Source organism: Orbicella faveolata, unplaced genomic scaffold (genome assembly GCF_042242905.1).
Source record: "Orbicella faveolata isolate gen_17 unplaced genomic scaffold, um_ofav_v1 contig_4, whole genome shotgun sequence".
NCBI classification, from domain to species: domain Eukaryota; kingdom Metazoa; phylum Cnidaria; class Anthozoa; order Scleractinia; family Merulinidae; genus Orbicella; species Orbicella faveolata.
The window spans coordinates 3,770,896-3,783,072 of NW_028301569.1; the positions used below are offsets into that span (position 1 = coordinate 3,770,896).

General features: G+C 37.8%; 1 pseudogene across 1 annotated transcript; it reads right to left on the reverse strand.

The window, feature by feature from the left end:
• Positions 1-387: 387 nt before the first annotated feature.
• Positions 388-10,902, reverse strand: LOC149101048 (uncharacterized; annotated as a pseudogene). The gene is made up of 2 exons (XR_016203075.1): positions 10,779-10,902; positions 388-2,662 (listed from the first exon to the last, which is right to left on the reverse strand). The product of XR_016203075.1 is annotated as an uncharacterized LOC149101048 (transcript).
• Positions 10,903-12,177: the final 1,275 nt, after the last annotated feature.

Consider the following 12,177-nt stretch of genomic DNA (forward strand, 5'->3'; position numbering starts at 1 on the left):
ATCGGTGATTACTAAGCGAGATACTATGACAATGCGGTACAAAACTCAAAAGACACAAACCAAATAAGAATAAATAATCGAATATAATACAAATAAGATTAATATCAAAAAATTAACGCGATTCGTCGAGTCAGCTGAAAGTGTGAAGGGACCCGCGTGTAAAATATTCAATGTTCAAAAAAGGCGGTCCCAAAATCCCCAAACAAAGCCCTTGAAACTATGCCGCGGCAAGGCACAACAGGCGCCCTAAACAGGGCCCTTAAACAACAATAATGTAATAAATTCCCCGATGGGGGCCCCTGAGAAAACCTAGCGCTAACAAAGCTAACAAGACCCAAGGTCAGGGCCTTTGAACACCTGAACTAAGATAACCGCCAAATTTGCAAGTTATTTTTGCGCTAATTGTAGTTTATTCTTTTTTTCGAGTGGAATTCCTGACGTTTATTCAAGCCAAAAGGTGCCAGAGAGAACAACTGTGCACTCCAATATGCCTCTTTAGTGATTAAAAGCTTTTCGATGTTACTTGTATTGTTTGCATTTATCTGCACTTGATCAATACACTGGAAAGAAAAGTCGTTTAAGTCGTGCGGTGTTCTGTTGAAATGCACCGTTAGCTCACAAGTCTTTTTCTTGGTCAGCATAGCAGACTTGTGATTGCGAAATCTAACTCTAAAATCTGTTGTTGTAGAGCCAATGTATTGTAAGTTACATTTCTTACACGAAGCCAAATAAATGACATTTTTTGAATCACAGGAAAGTTTCAATCGTATCTTATAGCTCTTGCCTGTTTGAAAACTTTGGAAAGAATTTGATTCAACAAGGTAGTTGCGACAGAGATCACATCTTGTTCTTTGCATTTAAAGCAACCCTTAACCTCAACAACCTCTTCAACCTTAGTGTTAGAGCCATAACGAGATGGCGCTAACAACTCCTTAAGGTTTTTAGATCTTCGAAAAGAGGCTATGATGGAATTTGGCGGAAAAAATTCTTTTAATTTGGGGTTGGATTCCAAAATACCTAGGTGTTTTCTGATGATGCGACCAACATCAGGTAAATTTGGATTAAATGTTGTTACAAATGGAAACAATTTCTTCTCAGCTTTGGCACGAGTTCTAAGTAAGTCAGTTCTAGATGTAGTTAAGGCTTTAGAAAATTGATCTTCCACTAGTTTTGTGGAATAACCCTGATTGACTAGATAACCCTTGTATTCAGTTGTTCTCTCGGCAAGAAATACTTGTTCAGAGCAGTTTCTCTGTAACCTAGTTGCTATGCCATAAGGGATAGCCTTGAAAACGTGTTTGGGGTGAGCACTTGATGGTGGAAGATACAAGTGGCTATCAGTTGGCTTTGAATAAACGTCTGTCTGGATGAAACCCCCGATGAGATGTAAAGTTAAATCTAGCACGTGAAGCTTGCGTTCAGAAAAAACTAATTCAAATTTAATGGTAGGATATAGGGAATTTATAAAGTCAGTAAACTCGTGCAGTGCAGGAAGGCCTTGTTGCCAGAGATCAAAAACATCGTCACGGTATCGCCACCATAAAGTCGGCTTTATGGGGCCAGAAAATTTAGCTTGATAATCTATTTCCCCCATGGCAAGATCCGCGTAACTACAGGCATTCTTTGGGCCCATGGCTGTGCCATGAATTTGTAGGAAAAAGTTTTCCTTAAAAACCGAGTGATTGCTCTTCAAACAAATTTCTACTGCTTCTAAAATGCAATTAGTGGATGGAAGCTGGTTTTCTCTGGCATTCAGTGCCTTCTTTACTGCAGTAAGACCGAGTTGATTATCTATGTTAGGGAACATTGACACAACATCCCAAGAAACTAAAAGGGTGCCTTCGGGAAAAGGGCCACTCCTGTTAAGATCCTCAATTCTATTAAGTAAATCGGTCGTATCCTTGATGAAAGATGGCAACTTACGAGCCAACGGTTGCAAGTAAAATTCACTGAAGGCTGAAAGATTTTCTATGGCCGTACCACAACACGATGTGATAAGCCTGAGTGGATTCCCTGCTTTGTGGGTTTTAATATTACCGAAGGCGACCCCTGGTTTGGCTTTTTTGTTAATTATCCAATTAGCTAATTGGTCTGAAATTTCACCTTTTCTGACCCATTTGTTGCACCAACTTTCAACTGCAGCCAAATGCCTATATGTAGGATCTTCCTGTAAGGATTTATAATGGAGCTGGTTATGAAGCTGGCCAAACATTTTATCCTCGTATTCCCCTTTATCAATTAAGACGAAACGAGAACCCTTATCTTGTATCCGAATTACTACATCAGAACTTCTAAATTGCTTTAACGCAACCCGTTCCCCTTTGGTTAAATTATCTCTAGCTGATTTAATGTTGCGAGGGTTTATCAAATCACGCCTAACACTAGATAGAAAAAGTTCAAGTTCTGGATACCTTGATGGCGGTGGCTTCCATTTCTTTTCCTTTGGGACTTGAGGAAGGTGACTAGGTGGTTCTTGGCTATCCTCAGGATTGCTTTCAATGAAAAATACTGCTGTCCGCAAGCGGGCTTCAAAAGCTTCCAAATCATCATATACACGCTGCCAATCAACATCTTTTGGCATGGGGCAGAAAGATGGTCCTTTCTTGAGTAGATTGGTTTGGTCTTGATTGATGGACTGGCTTGAAAGGTTGATGGGATCCAACTGATCTGATTCGCTAGCAGTCGTTCCAACAGGCCTCCTGCGCTTTCGACGAAAAAGTTTTCGTTTCCTCAGTAGCCTGTGTAGCCCGTGGAAACGACGGTTTTGTGTGGCGGTTATAGTGGGTAGATCTATGGTGTTACTGGATGATAGATCAGGAATTACTTTCATCCAGTAACACCATAGATCTACCCACTATAACCGCCACACAAAACCGTCGTTTCCACGGGCTACACAGGCTACTGAGGAAACGAAAACTTTTTCGTCGAAAGCGCAGGAGGCCTGTTGGAACGACTGCTAGCGAATCAGATCAGTTGGATCCCATCAACCTTTCAAGCCAGTCCATCAATCAAGACCAAACCAATCTACTCAAGAAAGGACCATCTTTCTGCCCCATGCCAAAAGATGTTGATTGGCAGCGTGTATATGATGATTTGGAAGCTTTTGAAGCCCGCTTGCGGACAGCAGTATTTTTCATTGAAAGCAATCCTGAGGATAGCCAAGAACCACCTAGTCACCTTCCTCAAGTCCCAAAGGAAAAGAAATGGAAGCCACCGCCATCAAGGTATCCAGAACTTGAACTTTTTCTATCTAGTGTTAGGCGTGATTTGATAAACCCTCGCAACATTAAATCAGCTAGAGATAATTTAACCAAAGGGGAACGGGTTGCGTTACAGCAATTTAGAAGTTCTGATGTAGTAATTCGGATACAAGATAAGGGTTCTCGTTTCGTCTTAATTGATAAAGGGGAATACGAGGATAAAATGTTTGGCCAGCTTCATAACCAGCTCCATTATAAATCCTTACAGGAAGATCCTACATATAGGCATTTGGCTGCAGTTGAAAGTTGGTGCAACAAATGGGTCAGAAAAGGTGAAATTTCAGACCAATTAGCTAATTGGATAATTAACAAAAAAGCCAAACCAGGGGTCGCCTTCGGTAATATTAAAACCCACAAAGCAGGGAATCCACTCAGGCTTATCACATCGTGTTGTGGTACGGCCATAGAAAATCTTTCAGCCTTCAGTGAATTTTACTTGCAACCATTGGCTCGTAAGTTGCCATCTTTCATCAAGGATACGACCGATTTACTTAATAGAATTGAGGATCTTAACAGGAGTGGCCCTTTTCCCGAAGGCACCCTTTTAGTTTCTTGGGATGTTGTGTCAATGTTCCCTAACAGATAATCAACTCGGTCTTACTGCAGTAAAGAAGGCACTGAATGCCAGAGAAAACCAGCTTCCATCCACTAATTGCATTTTAGAAGCAGTAGAAATTTGTTTGAAGAGCAATCACTCGGTTTTTAAGGAAAACTTTTTCCTACAAATTCATGGCACAGCCATGGGCCCAAAGAACGCCTGTAGTTACGCGGATCTTGCCATGGGGGAAATAGATTATCAAGCTAAATTTTCTGGCCCCATAAAGCCGACTTTATGGTGGCGATACCGTGACGATGTTTTTGATCTCTGGCAACAAGGCCTTCCTGCACTGCACGAGTTTACTGACTTTATAAATTCCCTATATCCTACCATTAAATTTGAATTAGTTTTTTCTGAACGCAAGCTTCACGTGCTAGATTTAACTTTACATCTCATCGGGGGTTTCATCCAGACAGACGTTTATTCAAAGCCAACTGATAGCCACTTGTATCTTCCACCATCAAGTGCTCACCCCAAACATGTTTTCAAGGCTATCCCTTATGGCATAGCAACTAGGTTACAGAGAAACTGCTCTGAACAAGTATTTCTTGCCGAGAGAACAACTGAATACAAGGGTTATCTAGTCAATCAGGGTTATTCCACAAAACTAGTGGAAGATCAATTTTCTAAAGCCTTAACTACATCTAGAACTGACTTACTTAGAACTCGTGCCAAAGCTGAGAAGAAATTGTTTCCATTTGTAACAACATTTAATCCAAATTTACCTGATGTTGGTCGCATCATCAGAAAACACCTAGGTATTTTGGAATCCAACCCCAAATTAAAAGAATTTTTTCCGCCAAATTCCATCATAGCCTCTTTTCGAAGATCTAAAAACCTTAAGGAGTTGTTAGCGCCATCTCGTTATGGCTCTAACACTAAGGTTGAAGAGGTTGTTGAGGTTAAGGGTTGCTTTAAATGCAAAGAACAAGATGTGATCTCTGTCGCAACTACCTTGTTGAATCAAATTCTTTCCAAAGTTTTCAAACAGGCAAGAGCTATAAGATACGATTGAAACTTTCCTGTGATTCAAAAAATGTCATTTATTTGGCTTCGTGTAAGAAATGTAACTTACAATACATTGGCTCTACAACAACAGATTTTAGAGTTAGATTTCGCAACCACAAGTCTGCTATGCTGACCAAGAAAAAGACTTGTGAGCTAACGGTGCATTTCAACAGAACACCGCACGACTTAAACGACTTTTCTTTCCAGTGTATTGATCAAGTGCAGATAAATGCAAACAATACAAGTAACATCGAAAAGCTTTTAATCACTAAAGAGGCATATTGGAGTGCACAGTTGTTCTCTCTGGCACCTTTTGGCTTGAATAAACGTCAGGAATTCCACTCGAAAAAAAGAATAAACTACAATTAGCGCAAAAATAACTTGCAAATTTGGCGGTTATCTTAGTTCAGGTGTTCAAAGGCCCTGACCTTGGGTCTTGTTAGCTTTGTTAGCGCTAGGTTTTCTCAGGGGCCCCCATCGGGGAATTTATTACATTATTGTTGTTTAAGGGCCCTGTTTAGGGCGCCTGTTGTGCCTTGCCGCGGCATAGTTTCAAGGGCTTTGTTTGGGGATTTTGGGACCGCCTTTTTTGAACATTGAATATTTTACACGCGGGTCCCTTCACACTTTCAGCTGACTCGACGAATCGCGTTAATTTTTTGATATTAATCTTATTTGTATTATATTCGATTATTTATTCTTATTTGGTTTGTGTCTTTTGAGTTTTGTACCGCATTGTCATAGTATCTCGCTTAGTAATCACCGATTGTTTATCATTGGTTAATTTTTTCGTTTTCATGTGTTACCACGCCCTGTTATGTAATCATCTTTGTAATATTATGTCATTTTTTATACTGTAAACTTATTTAAGGTTATTGTAATTTATTATTCACTTGCACTGCAACTGATGAAGGTCTTTGACCGAAACGTTTATTTTTATTAAATTTTTAAACTTTTTTTTAGATTTCTTAGATTTTTTACTGTATATATGTATTTTTTTCGCTCGAAGTTGTCCGTCCTCGTTTTCCACAATTGCCTACAAATTTCATTACTCGAGGTTTGGACTACGAATCCTTTTGGATCCTTCTGGTGCGTGGCATCCCTGTTGGCTCGAAGCATCTTAATATATATATATATATATATATATATATATATATATATATAAACGTTTGATAAAGCAAGGACGGACAACTTCTGACGGTAAAAAAAGTTAAAAAGTTAAAAATTTAATAGAAAAACGTTTCGGTCTTAGACCTTCATCAGTTAACTGATGAAGGTCTAAGACCAAAACGTTTTTCTATTAAATTTTTAACTTTTTAACTTTTTTTACCGTCAGAAGTTGTCCGTCCTTGCTTTATCAAACGTTTTTAAATTCATTTTTGCGGTGAGGCTTGGACTGTGAATCTTCATTGATCCTCCTGACGCAGTGGCATTCTTTGTTGGCTTGAGGCATTTTATAACCGTTTTATATATATATATATATATATATATATATATATATATATATATATAGACAGATATATAACTAACTGCAGACAGTACTGTTTCGGCCTTCTGGGCCTCATCAGTGCAGTGCTGAAGACTAGGATGGAGGCTAAGCCAAAAAAGCCGCCCCAAATACTACACATGTGGTAGTATCTAAGCCATTACCAGAGTGCTCAAACTAGCGAGCTAGTGAGCATGCGTAATTGCAACAGTAACGACTCATCCCAGTAGAGTGCTCAAACTGGACATGAAAGCAGAGCTTTGTATGCCAGCGAGCTATATATACATATATATATATATATATATATATATATAACTAACTGCATACAGTACTGTTTTGGCCTTCTGGGCCTCATCAGTGCAGTGCTGAAGACTAGGATGGAGGCTAAGCTTAAAAAGCCGCCCCAAATACTACACATGTGGTTGTATCTAAGCCATTACCAGAGTGCTCAATAATTGCACCTGTCGACAGAAGGTGTGCTGGGGGAAGGGATGTTCTAAACTTTCTGAACTTTTCCCCCTTACCTGTAATAGGATGACTATTATGAACTACGATTCGTAACCAACACCAACATCAGGTTATGTATACACATGTATATTTTGTTGTCTCCTGTAATCATAAAAAAATAAAAATTTAAACCCTCCATAAAGTTCATACCCAATAACACTGCCACATGTAGCGCTGTTACTGGGAATTAATTTAAGTGAAACTGTTGAAACAGCTCTCATATATATATATAGTTAAGTGTAAGATGAGGGGTCATGAAGCAAACTTCTAACTGTTCCGGCTTTTAATGTGACGTTTCGGCCTTCGGCCTTCTTCAGATTGGAACAATATTTACAAGTTAAAAAATAAAACGTTAGAGGATTTTTAACGTTTTATTTTTTAACTTGTAAATATTGTTCCAATCTGAAGAAGGCCGAAGGCTGAAACGTCACATTAAAAGCCGGAACAGTTAGAAGTTTGCTTCATGACGCCTCATCTTACACTTAACTAAAAGTCACATTGAAGCACGGTATCTTTTGATCCTTCTACTGGAAGTCACCATTTGGAAAACCATATTATTCTGCCTATATATATATATATATATATATATATATATATATATATATATATATAAACGTTTGATAAAGCAAGGACGGACAACTTCTGACGGTAAAAAAGTTACAGTGTGGGAGATTACGTAACGAAATGAAAAATACAATATTGTGTTATTAATACATCGTGATTAATCACGATGTATTAATAGCACAATATTGTATTTTTCATTTCGTTACGTAATCTCCCACACTGTAACCGTATTTAAACTTAGTTTTCGTCCTTTTTCTCTTGTAACTGATGAAGGTCTTAGACCGAAACGTTTTTCTATTAAATTTTTAACTTTCTAAACTTTTTTTACCGTCAGAAGTTGTCCGTCCTTGCTTTATCAAACGTTTTTAAATTCATTTTTGCGGTGAGGCTTGGACTGTGAATCTTCATTGATCCTCCTGACGCAGTGGCATTCTTTGTTGGCTTGAGGCATTTTATAACCGTTTATATATATATATATATATATATATATATATATATATATAAATTACATTATAATTTATGCACAGTATTGTATTCTTTTCGTTTGGTCTATTAATTATCACCCTGTATGACGCAATTTATAGTACAGCATTGTATTTCTCGTTTTGCATTTTCTTCCTGTATTGTATTAATCACGATGTATTAATAGCACAATATTGTATTTTTCATTTCGTTACGTAATCTCCCACACTGTAACCGTATTGAAACTTAGTTTTCGTCCTTTTTCTCTTGTAACTGATGAAGGTCTTAGACCGAAACGTTTTTCTATTAAATTTTTAACTTTTTAACTTTTTTTACCGTCAGAAGTTGTCCGTCCTTGCTTTATCAAACGTTTATATATATATATATATATATATATATATATATATATATATAACTGCAGACAGTACTGTTTCGGCCTTCTGGGCCTCATCAGTGCAGTGCTGGAGACTAGGATGGAGGCTAAGCTTAAAAAGCTGCCCCAAATACTACACATGTGGTTGTATCTAAGCCATTACCAGAGTGCTCAATAATTGCACCTGTCGACAGAAGGTGTGCTGGGGGAAGGGATGTTCTAAACTTTCTGAGCTTTTCCCCCTTACCTGTAATAGGATGACTATTATGAACTACGAATCGTAACCAACACCAATATCAGGTTATGTATACACATGTATATTTTGTTGTCTCCTGTAATCATAAAAAAATAAAAATTTAAACCCTCCATAAAGTTCATACCCAATAACACTGCCACATGTAGCGCTGTTACTGGGAATTAATTTAAGTGAAACTGTTGAAACAGCTCTGTCAAAATTGTTTCTAGCAGTTAAGGCAGGATAACAGAATATACACGTAGTACACAGCAAAGGCCAGAGATACACACATGTTGGTTATTAGTTAGGATTTTGTGAGCTTCTGTGCTAAGTATGGTGGAAAATAATGGACTATCAAAAATGAAGGTTCCTAAGACATTTTGACAGCACTGAGAGGAATGAATATATAAATTTACAAAAGAAAGAGAAGTTCTTGCCCTGTCCAGTTCTCTGTTATAAAAATATCATTTACATACATTTATTACATATGGTTTGTGTTTAAAGCTGATATAATGCACACTCTGATTGGCTAATTCTAGTGCATTATTTACATTTACATGGTATACGTCGGTAAAATCGTAAAACATCACATGCGACTAAAATAAAAAATAAAAAGAATAAAAATAAATGCCTACATGTAATTCATAATAATTTAAACATACTTAACACTAAAACGGATCTAATTCTTTACTTTATTCAAAATTATGCCCATGGGTCAATTGCGAGCATGCTAAAAGGTCCTAACACAAAGTAAAAGGAAATTAAGAAAACTATTGCTTTTTTCCTGAAAATTGTAGCGACTGAAAACAATGATTGAACACTCTGAGAGTGCATTTTATCACCCTGACAAGATAAAATTTAAGGAGAATAGAGAATTCACAAAGTTATATCAGAAAGGAATTGGTACTGGACAGGAAAAAGGGAACAGCCTGGAAGAAACTGAAACTTTCTTCGAGGAGCAAAAAAGTATGCATGCACAACAAAGAAAACAGTCAGTGACGTTCGGTTAATGAGTTACAATGTAGTTAATAACAAAATTAGAGTGAAGAAAAGAGCAGAGAGAGAGTGTGTGTGTGTGGAGAGAGGAGAACGCTCTCACCAACTATATTGTGTATGCATGTATGTAAAACTTATTTCTATTACCGAGAAATGGTCAGGGCAAGAACTTGTACACCTTAAATTTTTTCTAAGTATGTAAATGTCATTTACACTGTTCAATTTACCGAGTAAAACTCTTCGAATTTTTTTTCCATTAGTACTATCTCACTTTTGAGGAACATTTCCATATTAAGTGTAAATACTGCATATTTGGGGAATAACCCATGTACCCCCAACCAAAAGCAGTGGTACTAATAAAATGAAACAGTTAATCAAAATGAAAGTAGAGCTTATTTGCACACAGGATTTACATGCACAATCGTCTACTCGACATTTGGACTATGTAAGCATTTCACCAAACCGAACTAATTGGACAGACAACAAAATAAAACGAGGAAATCTACATTATAAAAACACAACAATTATGCATATCACTTCATCTGAGTATCAAAAGCAAATCCCTTCTCAGTGAAAGGTAACCGAATGAAAGAGAGGATAAAGAAAATTCGTTTAAGCTTGCAGTGTTAAAGTTTAATAATTATTCACGCTTAAATTTGAATATTACAGTGTGTATTTTTGCCGACGGCTTAATTTAGCTTTGCAGTCATTTCATCGGCGGTAGCTTTGCCAGTCAAATTAACCTGGGAATTCACCCAAGCATTTCGCCAAACTGAATAAATTGAACTAACAAAACGAGGAAATCTCCATACTTTGTAATCACAATATGCAAATCTTCACATAGGAACGTTAAAAGTAAATTTAGCAAATCCTGTTCGCTTCGGCTTAAAATGGTTTGTACACCTTTCTTGGTTTTCAACAACAGAAGAAGAAATTTTAGCAGTCTACGTGGCGTGTCAACTAACACAGAGAAAACTTCAAAACTCGCCCGGCCGTGTTTACAAATACGGTTTTGGTTAAGCTTATTTTTAGACGTGAGGTTATAAGCTTAGGTTGACGACGAAAATCGACGGAAAGCTTAATTTGTTTACAACTTACAGCAACCTCCAAAGCGACCCACGTGTTATTGTTTAGAGACGAGCGAAATCAAAACGATGCAATTTTTAAAATCTCTTACAGCATGGTTTCAAATAAGGAAGACTTTTGATGCATTCCAATTGAAAATAAGCTTATATCGCCGAGGCAACTTGTTAATTTTCATAGCAAACGCAACAACAAAAGTCACTTACCGCAAGTTGGCAATATCAGTTCGGCCAGTGTAAATCTTCCAGGCAGAAACTTGCAGCAAAAGTTGTGCAGACTGAACTGAACTAATCTTTTCGACAGATCAACGAATCAACCACTTTTTTCCGCTGTGTTTACTGTTTAATTGTAACACTCGGACATGTTTGATTTCTCTTGTTCATCACCTGACCAAATCATGTGACTTTTCTTGCACGGCTGCACAGCGTCAAGTTAGAAAACAAAACTTTCCAACTTTTCACATATGTATACTATTTTGGTATTTTTGCGAGATTTCATTTGGTAGAGATTTAGGGACTGAGTATTGTAACCACTGCATTTCAATCAGTCCCCACAGCAAAAAAATGTTTAAACTTCTTTTTGTGGGAGTCCCCATGTTAACTAAGAAAGAATATAATGATTAATAACAATGTCTTGTCTTTCTGAATAAGGTAGGTAAGAACAGGAAATGCCACCAAAAAGCACAGAAGACAGTTCTGTTATGTGATCAAGATTTTTAGTGGCTTCCCAGAAATCCTTGAAATCATGGCTCTATATTTCATAATCACACCATCTTACACCTCGATCTGCTGATGTGATCCTATTTCCGGCTGAAACTATTTAAAAATAGTTCGCAATTTACCTCACATACATGTTCGATTATTTTCATTAGTAACAGCATTCCAAAAAGTAACTGAGGAGCTCCGCTTTTAGGCTCGGCTAAATCTATATATTAAACTGGATGTGTCTTCTAGCTTTGATACCTCGTTTTGGGCTATCTGCTTAGTTGCCTTTTATGGTATGTTCCGTAAGTCTCACCATTTTGCCTACAGCTCCCAGTAAATTTGACTCTTCCAAAAAATTAACTAAGGGCGATTTCAAAATTTTCCATTGGGGCACCCTTATTACTATTAGGTGGAGCAAATTGAATTCAGGGAAAGGATTGTCGAAATCCCGCTGCCACGCATCCCAGGGTCTATACTCTGCCCCACCATGGCCATTACCAATGCCTTTCGGTTTACCGCGCCCGTCTCTACTAGAAGCTTGCAAGCGTTGAACTGGGTGAATAGTTCCCGCGCTGATCATGTTTTCACCTGTAGGGCATTTGTCACTAAACTGAGAGCACACCTCTCTACAATGGGGGTAGACCCTCTTCATTACGCGGGCCATTCCTTTCGGAAGGTGGGTGCGTCCTTTGCCTATCAGTCCGGCATCCCTCTATAATTAATTAAGGCCCTTGACGACTGGCGCTCTGAAACCATCCTCATTTACCTCACCATGTCCCTTACTGTCCGCTTACACTCTGCGAACGTGCTTTCAAAAGCCATCCTCCAACATAACACACCTTCCCACTAACCATTATACACATATATATGTATATATACGAATTTCTTTTTTTTTTTTAAC